Below are 11,419 nucleotides of genomic sequence, written 5' to 3'. Positions count from 1 at the left end.
TTGAGAGAGAGAGAGAATTTTAATATTTATTTATTTATTTTTTTAGTTTTCATCGGACACAACATCTTTGTTTGTATGTGGTGCTGAGGATCGAACCCGGGCTGCACACATGCCAGGTGAGTGCACTACCACTTGAGCCACATCCCCAGCCCCATAATGATTATTATTGACACAAATATTCTATGCGACACAAAATGAGTTCCTCCAGTTTTTCTATATTTTCATTGTTTCTTGTATTAAAATGATCTCCCAACCCTTTCATAAGATTGGTGTCATGAGTATGTTTCACTGTAACAAAATATTTCCATGCCCTTTTGCCTAAAGTTCAACAACTCAAAATTCATATATTATACTGTAAATAGGGCTTGTTAACATAAAATAGGTTTCATAGTCTGTACTTTAATAAGGAGGATCTGCATTTAATTATGTGCATTGACGAGAAAGGGATTCATGCAGGTGGAGTTAATTATGGAGATAGATAGATTTGGCCTCAAATAGAGAGATCCAGCAATGCTTTTAGAGATTAATGACCCCATCATTATAGATACCAAGAAACTTAAGCAAACGGCTTCCTGAATGTCTCTTGACCTCTTCTGACTTCATAAGGAGGCAAGGAAGACTAGGGAAGTGAAGTGAAGACAAGAAAGTGAAGATGAGAAAGACATAGAAGAGATTTCAATTTTAAATGTATTCTCCTAAAGAGAAACAAACTGGCTGGGTGTGGTGGTGCATGCCTGTAATCCCAGCAGCTCAGGAGGCTGAGGAAGAAGGATTGCAAGTTCGAGGCCAGCCTCAGCAAGTTAGAAAGGCACTAAGCAACTTAGCCAGACCCTGTCTCAAAATAAAAAAGGGCTGAGCATGTGGCTCAGTGGTTAAGTGCCTCAGGGTTCAATCTCTGGAACAAAAATAATTTTTAAAAAATTAGAAAAAAAAGGAAAAGAAAATAGAAACATACAGACTATTGACCCAAGTTTGCCTCATTTTAGATTATGTTTGTACCCTGAAATTCTATAATTGCACACAAAGTTTGTTGATATAGGCTACCATGTTTTTTAAAGATAATAATAATAATAGCTATCAGTAAACTGTAAACTCTGCTTACAGTGCTTTATTAAATTACCTTGTCACAAAAGCCTCTGAGCTATGTCATATCATTTCCACTTGTAGAGATGAGAGGCTTGGAATAGCCCACCTGAGGTCTCACAGGTGCTGGAAATGACTGTGCTGTGATTTGAACACAGATGAGCCCACAGTTCTATGTGCTATTATAAGGGTTCTCAAAATGTGGCCCTTCCACCAGAAACCCTTGGTTAAACTCAGAGCTGCAAGCTCTGCCCTACCCCCAACTTAAAATGAGCTAGAAATTCTGCCATGGGGCCAGCAATGTGTATTTTATGTACATCCAATACAGAGTGACATTTGAGAACTTCTGTTATATTGCCCACTTCTGTGGGTGGATGTAATTGAATGTATCTTTGCTAGTTGTAAACTCATAACTTGATTTGTTAAATGATCCTCTGAAATCAGTGTTCATACTTGGATCAAACCGCCCAACTTATGCAAATTGCTGTTTAATATTTTGTCATACTATAAAATGAAGCATTCGAGTGTCAATTACAAGCATGCAGAAAGAAAAGTTGTATCTCCCTTCCCTAGAGGCAATCAAGCTTTTAAAGTAGAATTTCTAGAAAGATATTGGAGTTGGGATTGTGTGGGTTTTAATCGAAGATCTTGGGCAAATGTAGCTGTGATATTGGACTGTGGAACATTAAACCTTCATTGATATATGCAAATAACCAAAGATTCAAAAAATTATAAAGACTCCAAAGTTGTCTTAGATAGTCTAGGCAGAAAATCAGCTTATTTGTATATTGATTCTTCTTTGGAGGGCAAGGCATGTCGATTTCTATTTGAAATGGAAAACATATGAATGAGCAAAAATGATAACAAGCATTCATAGTTACTTACCGAGAGACATGAAAGTATGCTTCCGTATACAAATGCTTACTGCAACTTATCTTTAATAGCTCCCAAATGGAAAAATCCAATATGTCCATAGCAAGTGAGTGAGTAAACAAACTACAGTGTATCCATACAGTAGCATACCACTCAGCAATAAAAAGCAACAAACTATTGATACATACAACATAGATGAATCTCAAAGTAATACTACTGAAAGAAGTCAGACTATAGCAGTCATATCCTACTCACATAAAATTCTAGATAATGAAAAGTAATGCATAGAGTCAAAAAGAAGACAGTGTTGCCTGGGAACCTGGTCAGAGACAGAGCAGGGAGGTAAAGGAAGGGAGTGATGTATGTTTAATATTTTGTCGAGATTATGATATGTGTGTGTGTCAAAAGTTATAAGATTATACATTTTAAGTATGTACAGTTTACTGTCAGTCAATTATAACTCAATAAGGTTTTAAAATTTCCATTTAAGTAGTCACATGTGGATAGTGGCGACAGCCTAGATAGATGATTCACCATCAGTTGCAGTGAATTTAATGTCCACATTGATGAGCCATTCTAAATCCTTTTTCCCCTATTGTTTGATCATTTCCAACCATTCTTTCCTTCACCCCATCTCTGCCACCCACTTCTACAGTTATACCCAACACTCGTGCTTTATCAACTATGAGCCATAACCCATTAAAATACCATTAAAATTGAATATAATATGTTGCAACCCGCAATTTAAAAAATAGAATAAACTGGAAAAGACCACAATATTTTTAGTATCATGTTAGTGCATTTCAGTAATAAAGATCAGGCAATACGAACTTCACCAATGATATGTAGAGAGGGATGTGTGTGTATGTGTGTGTGTGTGTGTGTGTGTGTGTGTGTGTGTGTGTGTATGTGTGTGTATGCATGCACATTGGGTTAGATAGGCTTTTTTCCTATAAGTCAAGGTAAAAAAAAAAAAAGATCTTAAATACTGTGTTATATCGTCTCATTACCCATGATAGATACTCACCCCATATAGTTTTTTTTTAAAGAGAGAGAGAGAGAGAGAGAGAGAGAGAGAGAGAGAGAATTTTTAAATATTTATTTATTTAATTTTAGTTCTCAGCGGACACAACATCTTTGTTGGTATGTGGTGCTGAGGATCGAACCCGGGCAGCACGCATGCCAGGTGAGCACGCTTTCGCTTGAGCCACATCCCCAGCGCCCCCTATGTAGTTTTTTCCCTCATTTTTCACTGATACCCACTCATGCCTTCTCTTTTCTCACCCAGCTTGCATCCTTCTTAATTTCCCCTTTATTCTTTCAATTCATAGTGTTTGTTTAAAAATTTCCTCCCTGATCGATCCCAGATCTTGATCTGTTTTAGCCTGTACACTGGCATGTAAGCAGGGATCAAGAAAATGCCCCTGTGCTGAACTGTCTCACTTTGAGTTCCTAATTACAAATACCAAGTGTGTTGTCTGCATTAGAATTCCTGGGTAATTCACTCTCCCAATAAGAAAGGACCCAATCTCAACACTTTCTCTCCCCACCTCCCACCTCAAAACTCCTCTATCAACTTCCCACTCTATCTTGAAAAAACATAAATGAACTGGGAAAAATGGTTAAAAAAATGTATTGGATACCCACTGAGATAATAAAATATAATTATCTGAGAAAAGTGAGCATGCACAACAGAAAATAACGGGAAGTACTTGAAAACTTGCCATGCTTCATCCATCCACAACAAATGCCAGATCCCTGTATGTATGCTCAGATACTCTGTGTCAATTTCTGCTTCTCTCCATTTCCCCCACCTGGGTACCAGATCCCCCCACTTCTCACCTATGGAAGGACTTAGTTTCTGTAGTTATCTCTCTTCCTTATCAACATGAAATATATCATATCTCCCTCCCAGTTCCCACTGCATTTCTCTACTCTCCTCAGTTTGCCAAACCTTCCTCAAAGGTTACCTGTAATTATGTTTCCCTCTATTAGAATATTTCCACAAAGAAACAAACATACTACCCATATGTAATATTTCCCATCTGGAAAATATTAAACCCTCCCTAGACCTTACCAATCTAATAAAACTATTTCTGATCAAAGCTCCAAAACAAATTACATCTCGCCAAATTCTGGCCAATTCTCATTCCTAATTCTGGTTGGTCAACAGCACCATTGGACCCAGTTGACATAGGCGATTCTTCTTGAAACAAGTTCTGGCTGTTTCTTCTTGCTCCTTGTTATGGTGTCAATATTGGAGATGTAATTTGCTCTACCTGTAAAATGCATCTCAAATATCCTTTCTTATCAGTAACTTCATCAATAACATCCTAGTTCAAGAAGGCAAAATCCAGGTATTCTTATCTTAATATCATATCTTAATAGAGGTGGGGTCTCTAAGAGGTAATTTACCCTCATGACCAGGTTTGGGACCCTTATAAAAGAGGCTTTAATGGCATTTGGCTTTCTCCTTTGCCCCTTCTGCCATGGGAGGATACAGCTTTCCATCCCTCTGAAGGATGCAGCAAGAAGGCAAGATGGTTGGTACCCTTAAAATGTGTCTGATTTTCTCCATAAATCAACACAGATACCCGTGTGTGTGTGTGTGTGTGTGTGTGTGTGTGTGTGTGTGTGTTCAACATCAGATAATCCCTATCCACAATTGTTGGGAGTCGCCCCGGCTCCAAAGCCTAACTTCCCCATCCCCCAAGAAGAGCCGTCCAATGGTGAGCCCTGCTGGCTCACATGATCCTTACCCACCAATCAGACTAGCCCTGTTGGGTCACCTGATCCTTACCCACCAATAAAAAAGTACCCCATGCCAACTGTCACACCATCCCCGGCTCTATAAATATGCAGAGCTGTTCCTCAATAAATGGGCATTTTCTCCGATGGCAAGCCTTGATGGTTCTTTCAACAATGGGGCATATTGTTTTATAACTAAAGATTTCATGGGATACAGTTTTTTTTTTTTCCTTTTTAAATTTTCCTGGGAATTCCAGCAACAATATCATGGAGAATTCCAACTGACTACGTTTGGGTCACTTGCCTTCTCTTGAACCAATCTCTGTGGCCAAAAAATTGTCATTCCTGGCTCATTTGTTCACTGGCCCCTGTAGTCAGGCTGGACCCATGTGTTCCAAACAACAGGAACTAAAAACAGATGTGGTGGTTTCCCAAACAGAGGTTTCAATCTCTTTATACTTAAAATGCAGCAAAAGTGTTCCTACTCTTAAGGTTGCTACAATGGTTAAGTGGGACATTTTATATTAGGCTCAAAGCACAAGGCCTGCCACACAGCATTTCATCTATTATGGTTAGATACAAACAGCACATAGAAACACTTTTTGAAGGAAAACACTGTCTTACACTGATATATCTGACAACCTCAGATAAAATTTACAACTCTCAACACTTTCACCAATGAATAAGGAAAAATAAGAATTGATGCGTATGTTCTCTGTTCTTGCTTAAGATTCTAGAACTGCATGGCAAAACACATCTGAGGAAAGAAGAAAGGAAATAAAGCTACAAGCAAAAATCAATGAATTGGAAAATAGGAAATAGTAGCTATATTTCTTAGTTGCCTTTTTGAACAAAATAAATGAATAGACATAACTCTGGCAAGCTTTAAAAAAGGAACATAAAAGTATATTAAATAAGAATTCGAATTATGATTTAGACAGATGCAATATCTTCTAAAATTACATACATTAAAATTTCGTACATTATATAGCATACATTACAAGCTCTGAATGTTCATTAACTATTAAACAAATGAAACGTAAATATATGACTATGGAAGAAAGTCAAGCTATTAAGTATAGAGCAAATCAAGAATATTCTCTTTTCCATATCCCTTGCTTTGTACTCTTCTCAAAGATATGGGTGTTCATTTTTTATCCTCACTGATGCAATTGAGTGTGCATGTTTTTATGTCTTATCTGTCATTTGGGAAAATCTACTTGTAAGATCATTTTGTTCATTTTGCTCTGAAACTTTTTTTTTTAACTTCAGCAAATAAGTTGGTGATAAACCTCATAATGATATATGGGTCTAACTCATCCAACTTCAGAGCCTCAGTCTATTTCCGCAAAAGGTTGTCTTTTGAACTGTTAAACCACTTCTCTACTGATGGACATTGCAAACTATGTGGAAATTGAACATTTCTGTGTATCCATCTTGGGGCACAAGTGCAGGTATTTCTTTAGCATGAATTCCTGGAGGGATTTATCATTTCTACTTTGATAAAGGGTAGCAACTTGCCTTCCTGAAAGTCAACATGATAACTTTTCCCCTCTTTTAGATTTCCTGTTTTCGGTTGGTTCTTGAAAATATTTTCTATCTCCAATGTTTTCACTCTGCAGTTTTTTTAATCTTTATTTTGTTTATTTATTTTTATGTAGGGTTGAGAATTGAACCCAGTGCCTCACATGTGCAAGGCAAGCGCTCTACCACGGAGCCACAACCCCAGCCCCAGCCTGCAGTTTTTGTTTAATTCATTTCACACATTTTACTGCTCCCCAGCAACAATTTATTCTACTCATTGGTCAGAAGAGTCAAAGGATAAAGACACCCCCTCACTTTCTTGTCTCTATGCTCAGTTACATTAGTTAAAAAAAAAAACAAAAAACAAAAAAAACAGAAATTTCCCAGAATGGGTTTTGGAGACTGAAGACAAGTGTCAGAGAAGAATCAACTCTATTCTTCTACTTTACTTTAATTGAATTAGAAAACACTTTTCCTCCTCCTCCTTCTCTCCTCCTCTTCCTCCTTTTCTCTTCCTCCTCCTCCTCCTTCTCTCCTCCTCCTTCTCTTTCTCTCCTCCTTCTCTTTCTCTCCTCCTTCTCTTTCTCTCCTCCTCCTCCTTCTCTCCTCCTCCTCCTCTTTCTCTCCTCCTCCTCCTTCTCTCCTCTTCCTTCTCTTCTCCTCCTCCTCCTTCTCTCCTCCTCCTCCATCTCTCCTCCTCCTTTTCTCCTCTTCCTTCTCTCCTCCTCCTCCTGCTTCTCTCCTCTTCCTTCTCTCCTCCTCCTCCTTCTTCTCTCCTCCTCCTTCTCTCCTCCTCCTTCTCTCCTCCTCCTCCTCCTTCTCTCCTCTTCCTTCTCTCCTCCTCCTCCTTCTTCTCTCCTCCTCCTTCTCTCCTCCTCCTTCTCTCCTCCTCCTTCTCTCCTCCTCCTCCTCTCTTCCTCCTCCTCCTCCTCTCTTCCTCCTCCTTCTCCTCTCTTCCTCCTCCTCCTCTCCTCCTCCCCTCCTCCTCCTCCTCCTCTTCTCCTCCTCCTCTTTCTCTCCTCCTCCTCCTCCTTCTCTCCTCCTTCTCTACTCCTCCTCCTCCTCCTCCTCCTCCTCCTCTTCCTTCACTACCCCCCCTTTCTTCTTTTTTTTTCTTCTTCCACCTCCTTCTCCTCTTCTTTGTCCTCCTCTCCTCCTTCTTTATAATTGGTGGATTGGGCATGAAATTGATGTCAATCATTTATTAGTTTTTATCTATTTCATCATACTGGGAAAAAGATTTTCTATGAAAAAATTGCAACCTTATAGCAGAAGTCTAGTTGACTTTTTTTTTTTTTTTTAGAAAGGCAATATTTTCTTGATCCTAATACTAATTTTACTTATTAAAAGTGTTTTTGTGGTTGTTTCTTCTGTTCACTATTTTATCTCCTGATGTTCTTTCTTCTTTTCATCCAAACAAATATTGGCTTTTTCCAGTGGTTCAAATTAGGGGGGACCAGATGTCATGACTGATGTTTTGTTTTCTTAACTGAAAAAAGCAGAAATTGCACATGGTTCATCCTAATAGTTGGCAAATGTAGTGAGAATCTCGCTTCCATGCCTTTGCTTTTTCCATGCAGTTTGGTCACAGCAGTGAGGGGCATATCAGGTGGCCCCTGTGGACTGGGACCCCTGAGAGTGTCCACTCAAGCAAGAAGCCTGCGTTGGGGAGTTCAGGGAAGAGAGTTGAGCATCAGTTCCTGTTTCTCCACCTGCAGGAACTTCCCTCTGCTTTCCCAACAGGTCTCCCCTGTCCACTTGGGCATTGGGACCACTTGGGGCCACACCTATCCCTGAGATGGTTTCTCCTTGGTACTTAAGGCAGCTCTTGGCTCCATACACATGATCTATTCTCCCATCTTGCTTTCATGCAGTCTGCAACATTTCTAGTATGCTTTTATTTTCCTTTTTTTTCCCTCTCCATAAGCTAATAGATTCATTTTGAGTGATTGAGAATGTGGGTGTGTTCAGTTTACCATCTAGTTCTTAGTTCTTATGAATGATTTTAAGTAACAATTACTGATCAAAAAAATGGTAGAAAATCTCAATATAAATACTATGAAAAATATTTTTTAATTATCAATGAGTTGCCTTTCCCATGAAGACTCCAGATCTGAAGTACACCCCAAATAAAATCTTAGTAAAATACATATAATAAAAAATAAATAATAATAAAACCACACACCAGTAGGTGAATTGAAGACACTTCAACATTAAAACAAATTGATATAGAAAGTTGATAAAATGTAAGAGATCACAGAAAGCAAACAACCTCAAAAAGGAAATATATCAGTATTTGTAAAAGGTACTAAACAAAACTCAACCATTTATAATAAATTTTTATTTTTAATATTAGAAATAAGGTTGACTAGTTCCTTAATAAGAAAGAGACTGTATATTGGAATAAAAAGAACACATGTCATAATTAAAGATCACACTACAGAAGCACCAACATTGATAACCTAGGTAGAAGAATATCTATTATTTTACTGTTACAAAACCAAAGAATATAAACCAAAGATTACTTTGCAGTCTTAGAATTCTAACCAAAGTAACGTGGCATGAAAGACAATGATTTCAACTTTTTTGAAAAGAGGATTTTTGAATCTTAATCATTAACAGATTAGATGATCTTTCTACTGATAAACTATAAAGCTAGCAGAACTGACTGGTAAAGACAGCAGCTTTGGAATATAAACATGGAAAAGTTGATCACTTGCTTATACATCAGGGGAAAATCATGAAAAATATGGGGGAAAAGATTTATTCACAAAAGAATCCCATATCCAAGACATTTAGGAATAACTGTAATGACCACACAGGGATCTTATTAAGATAAAATTTTTTTTTTCCTGTATAATGAAATGGTTCATTGAATGAGGATAAAAAGGTATGGCATGTTGTTGGAAGAAATTATATAATATTTTATAAATATGTGAAGCCTTCTCCCATCAATCACTAAAGGTAACAAAATTTTAATGAAAGTATAAATAGCATAATTGAGGGTGATTTATATAATATACCAAAAAATTGGGAAAATTAATTTGAAGAAATAATTATTTTTAAATACTGTTGTCTTCAACAGTTTGGTATTAAACAATGGACACTTATTTCCAGAGGCTTGAAGTCCAAGGTCAGGGTGCCAGCATGTTTGGATGAACCCTGGTGAAGGCTGTCTTTCATGTGTGAAGAAGAATCTTCTTTTATTTTTATTGATTTTTTTAAAAAAATAAATGACAGCGGAATGCATTAAAATTCTTATTACACATATACAGCACAATTTTTCATATTGTATACAAAGTATATTCACCCCAATTTGTGTCTTCATACATGTACTTTGGATAATTATGACCATCACATTCCACCATCATTTCTATTCCCTGCCCCCTCCCTTCTCTCCAACCGTTCTACCCTATCTAGAGTTCATTTATTCCTCCCATGCTCCCCATCCCTACCCTACTATGAATCAGCCTCCTCATATCAGAGAAAACATTAAACATTTGGTTTTATGGGGATTGGCTAACTTCACTTAGCATTATCTTCTCCAACGCCATCCATTTACCTGCAAATGCCATGATTTTATTCTCTTTTATTGCTGAGTAATATTCCATTGTGTATATATGCCATATTTTTTAATCCATTCATCTACTGAAGGGCATCTAGGTTAGTTCCACAGTTTAGCTATTGTGAATTGTGCTGCTACAGACATTGATGTGGCTGTGTCCCTGTAGTATGCTGATTTTAAGTCCTCTGGGTATAGACCGAGGAGAGGGATAGCTGGGTCTTCTTGCCATGTCCTCACATGATGGGGAGAGATCATTTCTCTCATGTCTCTTCCTATAAAGGCACAAAGTCTCCATCCTCCTGATCTCCCAAAGGTCTCATCTCCAAATACCAGAGCTTCAGCATATGAATTCTGGAGACACACAAAAATTCAGTCTATAGCAGCTGCTTTAGGGATTGGAGCCAAAAGGCAATGCATTAATTATGATAGTAATGTGGGACACTGACGAAAGTGACAGATCAATTGAAGAAAATAAAATGTCCCTGGGCACATGTCCAGTTCAGCATAAGATGAATGTGCCATTTCAAGTGATGAGGGAAAGAAGGAAAACTAGTTAATCATTTGTGAGAATAGTCATATGGTCACCTTATAACCAAAAGAGACCCTGATTAGGAAAGCGCTGTGGGTGGAATATGGTTTGTCCCCACCCAAACTCATGCTGCGATTCAATCATCATATAATGGTGGAGACCTTAAGAAGCGGTTTTGCTCTCATGAATGAGTTAGAGTGGTTTCCTACAAGAACAGGTTAGTTATGAAGCATCTACCTTCTCCTCTTTATTATACCTTGCCTTTCTGCTTTTTACCATGAACTGATGCCACAGGAGGCATTCATCAAATGCTGGGCAGATACCAGTGTCATACTTTTGTATTTACAAAGCAGTGAGCCCAAACAAACCTTTTTCCTTTATAAATACCTAGTCTCAGGTAATCTGTTACAGCACAGAACAGACGAAGACATAAGAAACGTTCTTTGAATCTCCTTCCCTGTAACTCTTTCTAGTCTTCTAGTCTTACTCTCTTTCTTAGGATATTTAATACAGAAGATTAAATTTCACTATTAATAAAAGTCCTAAACATACACAAACAGAGTAGGGAATTTTTTTTAATGTCACAATGTAGCCTTGCCTAAAAACATTATTTTGTTTCTATAAAATGGATAATAAAATGTCACATTCTTATATAGTTTGAGAGTTAAGTTATCAGAGTCCTTTAAAAGAGTGAGTCCTGTGTCAGAGGTCAAACTGTAGAAGGCTTAAAGGTGAACTTGGACTTTCAGTGTTTAATTAGTAAAGTTAAGCATTATCTGTGAAGCCTCAGCTAATACTATTCTAACAGTTAAAGGGCAAGTGCTAGAGCACAGAGACAATCAGATGCATGAAACACTTTTTTTTTTTTGATTGGGAAATAAAAGATACCTTCAGAGAATTGAACTGGCGCTCGCTCTCTCTCTCTCTCTCTCTCTCTCTCTCTCTCTCTCTCTCTCTCCCTCTCTTTCCTCTCAAGAATTAGGAAAGTGGCAAAGTCTATAAGAAAATAATCTACAGTTTTTTTTCCTAAGAAATAGCAAAAATAAAAATGAGTGAATGTCTAAGAGAAGACAGACCATGGAGTTTTAACAATGAGG

Source organism: Ictidomys tridecemlineatus, chromosome 3 (genome assembly GCF_052094955.1).
Source record: "Ictidomys tridecemlineatus isolate mIctTri1 chromosome 3, mIctTri1.hap1, whole genome shotgun sequence".
NCBI classification, from domain to species: Eukaryota; Metazoa; Chordata; class Mammalia; order Rodentia; family Sciuridae; genus Ictidomys; species Ictidomys tridecemlineatus.
Note: the sequence above shows the minus strand (reverse complement) of the source record.